This window comes from Chrysochloris asiatica, unplaced genomic scaffold (genome assembly GCF_000296735.1).
Source record: "Chrysochloris asiatica unplaced genomic scaffold, ChrAsi1.0 scaffold00252, whole genome shotgun sequence".
Lineage (NCBI taxonomy): Eukaryota > Metazoa > Chordata > Mammalia > Afrosoricida > Chrysochloridae > Chrysochloris > Chrysochloris asiatica.
The window spans coordinates 2,122,624-2,128,224 of NW_006408770.1; the positions used below are offsets into that span (position 1 = coordinate 2,122,624).

The following is a 5,601-nucleotide window of genomic DNA, read 5'->3' on the forward strand; positions in this document are numbered from 1 at the left end:
GATATATGGAGGGGATAATAATCAATGTAATGAAACAAGCTATATGAATGGTTGACTGTGAAGCTGATGATGTGCCCTGTAAACTTTCACTCAATGCAAAATAAAAACATTTAATTAAAAAAAAAAAGCTTCAGAAACCATATGCAGGGTCTCTATGAGTCGGAACTGAGTGGAATTACCAAAATTTATGAACCCACTAAAGCTACCTTGGAATCCTGGTGTGGCGCTATAGGATAAATATCCACCAGATGCTTTTTGGAAACCCTATGCAGGGTAGTTATGAGTCAGGATGGACTTGACTGCACTTAACAACAACAAAGCAACCTTATGAAAGAAATGGCATATTTTCAGTCACACACACACAAGCTGATTTTTTACTTCAAATAAAAGTGAAATAATCATTTACGGTAATTGTTAAGGACCAACTGAATAATATAAGTAGTTTTAACAAGGCCCTCTTGTAAGAATAACAATTTCTTGGTTCATACAAAGCTAGTGGTGGTTCTTGCTTTCCATGCAGGAAGCCTGCCTCTAAGTGCAGTCACCACTTGTCTGTCAGTGGAGGCTTGTGTGTTGCTATGCTGGTGAACCGGCTTTAGCAGAACTTCCAAACTAAGACATACTGGGAAGAAAGGTCTGGTGATCTACTTTCAAAATCACAGCCACTTAAAATGATAGCAATCATGTGTGTGTGGTCACCATGAGTTAGGCCCGATTCAATGGCAGCTAACAATGATAGTTCAACATGTCATAGAAATGCAAAACTATTAGAAAATATAGTATTACCATTAGTATGGGTAAAGTGGAGGGCCAACGAAAATGAGATGGATTGGTGCAGTGACAGCAGCAATAGACTCAAACATAACAATTGTGAAGATGGCATAGGACTGGGCAGTGTTTCATTCTGTTGTGCACTGGGTCACTGATTTGGAACTGACTAGATGGCACCTGACAACAACAGCATTAGAAAAGATCATGTTCTTTCCAAGTAGTAGACATCAAACAGAAAAAAGGAACAAAATAAAATCGTTTAAGTTGAAATAGCGTAGTGGTTACGAATCGGTATGCTAACCTCAAGGTCGGCAGTTCAAAACTACCAGCAGTTCCGTGTGAGAAAGATGAGGCGTTCTGCTCCTGTAAAGATTTACAGCCTCAGAAACCCTAGGCAGAGTCACTATGAGTCGGAACCGACTCCATGGTACTTAACAACTTAACAACGAAAGTTGAAATAATACTAAATAAACTATAATAATGATTTAAAGTATCACAATACTAAGAAATTTTTATATTTTCTCGATTATAGCTTGAGTCAAATGCTATTAACTATTTCTGGAAGGCAGATCTAATTATTTTTAAATGGTGCTGTGGGTTAGGTGTTGGGGTGCTAACTGCAAGTTCGGTGGTTTATACTCACCAGATGTTCAGCATGAGAAAAATGAGGCTGTCTGCTCCCATAAAGATTCATAACCACAGTAACCCTATATAGGATCACTATGTTGTTACACTGTAGGATAAGTACTGGGCCACAAGGTTGGTTTGAATCAAGGTCAGTGGTTCAAACTCACCAGTTGCTCCTTGGAAACCCTGTACAGGGTCACTGTAAGTCAGAACCAACTCTATCACACTTACCAGCAGCAATGTGAGTAGAAATGAACTTGATGACAGTAGTAGCTTCACTATTAAAAAAATATCTAATGGCCATCTATAGGAATGCGGTGGCTCTAAAGGACTGCTAACCACAAGGTCTGCAGTTTGAGCTCACCGGTTGTTGTGTGGGAGACATATAGAGCTTTCTGCTTCTGTGAAGGTTTATAATTCGGAAACCCTATATAGGGTCACTATGAGTTGAAACTGACTCAAAGGCACCGAACAACAATGGCCATATATAATGATCTTAATACAGTCATAAAAATTAAGAAGTATACAAGGTAGAATTATAAAATAGTTCATACAAGTAAGAGATGGGAAAAAATACATTTTTCTTTTCAAAATCAACAAATACTTCATTCTCAAAGCCATTCAGAATCTTACAGAAAATAAATTTAAAAAATTTCCCTTATATTTGTTATTAATTGTCGAACATTTTGCTGCTGACAAATATATAAAAAACTTTTTTCTGAAATCCCTGGAAAGCATAATACTGGAAATTTTCATCAGCTTTTTATTTTAACCATAGAAGGTATTACATAGACTTGTGCGGCATCATCATATTCATATGTTCTCTTTAATAATTTGTCTTTTATCTGTATTCCAGATATACTTTGAAGGCCCAGTTTCAAGGACAGTAGTGTGAGGGTAAAACAGAGAGATGAACTTGGTGGCAGCTTTCCAAGATACTTTCTTGACTTTCCACACCAACGAACTGAATCTGTATCACATGTTTTCAAGACCAATTTCATTTTCCTTTCACTGCAGTTTGTTATCTTACAGGTAATATGAAAAGGCTTTTCAAGAACTACAGTATCTGGGATTGTCTCCAAAGAGAGCCTCATATTTCCATACCCTGGGGCTTCTCTTTCAAGTTGGATCGTCTGGATCAATGCTATTTCACCTAGATTTCTTTTCCATGTTATAACAAGTTTTCCCATTTCTGTTAGTCCCTTAATGGTACTGGCTTTCTCTGTGAATTCCTCCTTGAGTTGAAGGTGGTATAAGTATTGGCGTCCTTCCGTTGACTGCAAAAATGTCCTGGTTCCAAAAGTACACTCATCTATGCCAGCTTGGTTAACTGTATTTAATTCTGTCACAGTGTACATTACACACAGCTCTAAGGAAACCTTTTGTATGAACACGGTTGAAGATGAAGTATTCTGAATCTGGATTTCAAGAAATAAGTCATCCATTTCTGAATTATAAAACTTGGTTTTAACTTCCAATGGTGGGAGAAAAGGAAATAAGCACAGTTTCCTAATAAACATCTTTTTCTCCAGTCTCAGTTGAACAGACACTGTATCACTCTGTTCCAGAGTTCTTTCCTTTGGTGTGGATGACATCATCAATATAGCAGTAGAATATAAGTTCCGCCACTGTAGCCTTGGAGACTAAAAGATGTAAAGACTTGAGTATTTGTCTGAAGAGTAAGTCTTTTTAATAAAACTTTCATAACTTAATTGCTATCATTAGGGATTCTCAAATAACTTTTTTTTCTCCCAAAAATGTAGTTTTGAGGTTTTATGGTAAGATCAATCTTTCCTCTACACATTTAAATTTCTGGTGGTTAGAGATATTACAAGGTAAGAAAACATACACTGTTTGCTTGTATGACTGGTAAAGTAATGAATAAAATGTAGTAGACAGCATTACTTTGAATGTCAGAACGATCTCCTGTTTGGGTGGATTCCCATGCACTTTGACCCACAAATTTGCTTCACAGGCTGTGGCCAGTGGTGATGAACAGGTTCAAGCAGGACCAGAACAAATCACGAAGATACATAAAACAACTCCTATTTTGGCCAGGCTTCAACCAGATAAGTAAAAACAATTAGAGATAATAAGTAGGTGGGCAGGTAGATAGATAGATAGATAGATAGATAGATAGATAGATAGATAGATAGACAGATATGGATATATTTATTGCAGGGATTGGCTTACATAATTGTGGAGGACACTTAAGCAGTCCCTGGAATGTTGTTTCTGCATCTGATACAGGAACTTGAAGTCTATAGGGCTAATAGTAAGGGAAGGTCATGAGCAGGCTGAACCCTATGAACATAAGCTAGAACTTGACGGGATAGACTGAAGTCTGTCCATTCTTATTGCCTCTAACTTTGGTGATAACACTATCATGAAAAAGTGAGCGCCTTTTGTCATGCAGGTAAACACATTCAACTGGCCCAGCTTGTTTCATGTCAGTTTGAATCAGCAGATTAATGATACAGTGTTTATGTTACAATTGGTACATAAATGATGTTACATAAACTATATGCTACAATTGCTGGCACACTTCTCCTTTCCAGAATCTCACAAGACTATCCCTTATGGTGCATGCACCCTAACTGGAAAAATACAATAATCGAATTCTGGGAAATGTAACTGAGTATGGCAAAGTCTTTGCTACCTTTGGACAATGACATGATTGGCTGGGGAAGGAGGCTGACTGATAGTTATCTAATGGGTTATCTGATTCACGTAACTACAGAAATGCTCCTCTATTGATATCACCCTTTTGTTAGCGTTCACACAGGACCCAAATATCTTCACATTCTTTGTCCATGTGAAGAATTCTATCCACATATTTCTTCCTCAGTCTTCTGTGTTACTGGTTTTTCTACTAGTGCTCCTTCCAAGTCCTGATCACACAGTCAAACCATTGGCTGTAGCCCATAAATCTCTATGGATTCTTACTTCTAATATTTTCTTTTTCAAGACAAAGTGACAAAGGAAGTGCACTGCTCAACTTTCTGCATACTAGAATTCCCATAACTACAGTTCTTTAATTTTGGGTGATACATGCATATCATGGAGAACCTTGTGCAAACAAAGACAACCTTTTTTCTTCCTCAGTCAATTCATCACAGAATTAACTCTTGAGGCCATAGGTGCTAACTGTGAAAGAATAAAGTAACGGAGGTACAGGTCATAGGCATTTAGTCCAATTTTTCATGCAACTTATTTGTGACCTTAGGATCTGCTTGTCTTTCATCTCATATACTCATATACCACTGCCACTTAATAATGGAGTTCTGCTGCATATGTTCAAATTTATGGCATTAAGGTTTGTGTCAAAGATAACACCCAGTTTGTGATAGCTGGGTGTTAATACTAGTTTTTAGCCAGTGGTTGCATGGTCGGTCTCTACTAAGGCCCGGTAGCAAGCCAAAAGTTGTTTCTTAAAATTAGAGTAATTCTCCACAAAGGATGACAAATTAGCTGCTCCCCCTTTTAATTATACTCTTCTACATTTACAGTTGTGACCATTGTCATTAGTCCTGATAATAATCACTCATAATTGAATTATAAAATCCTATCCTCATCATCTCCCATCCCATTTCACCAGACCCATCTGAACAGGAGGAAAATTATTCAGTGAGGATTCTATTTTACCCACCTGGTTCTGATACTAATCACCCTCATGAAAGCATATAAGTTTGGTGCCTTTATAGCCCCCTATTTTTTTTTAAGGTTTTAATTGTAGATTGAGTAAAAGTTTACAGGGCAGATCATCAGTTTTACATTCAACAAGTCATACACCTTGTTTCAGTACAATGAGTATAATCTCCTCCATGCACCATCAGTTAACAGTATTTCTATTCACTTTAGCTCCTTTAAAAAAAAAACAAAAAAACACTCAGGCATATATAATAATTTAAACTACCAAAGGGCGCATTCTGCAAGTCTTCCTTCTGGCCGCCAGCTCTTTGTCCCTGTCTTCCCATGAATCTAGAATCCTCAGCTGCTCCCTCTCCATGTCTTCATCTCTGCCTCCATCTCTGGTGTCACTGCTTCTCTGGATAAGGTCTCACATTCCACTTGTGCTCTTCTCCCTTGATGATCCTAGGGTCCTTTATTTCTGGACTGTAAGATTAACCACTCCCTCATTTTTGTTACAAAACTTCCTACCTTTACAGTTGTGACAGTCGCAATTAGTCATGATAACAATTA

General features: G+C 37.6%; 1 pseudogene; it reads right to left on the minus strand.

Moving 5' to 3' along the window:
* Positions 1-2,153: 2,153 nt before the first annotated feature.
* Positions 2,154-3,171, minus strand: LOC102842567 (annotated as a pseudogene).
* Positions 3,172-5,601: the final 2,430 nt, after the last annotated feature.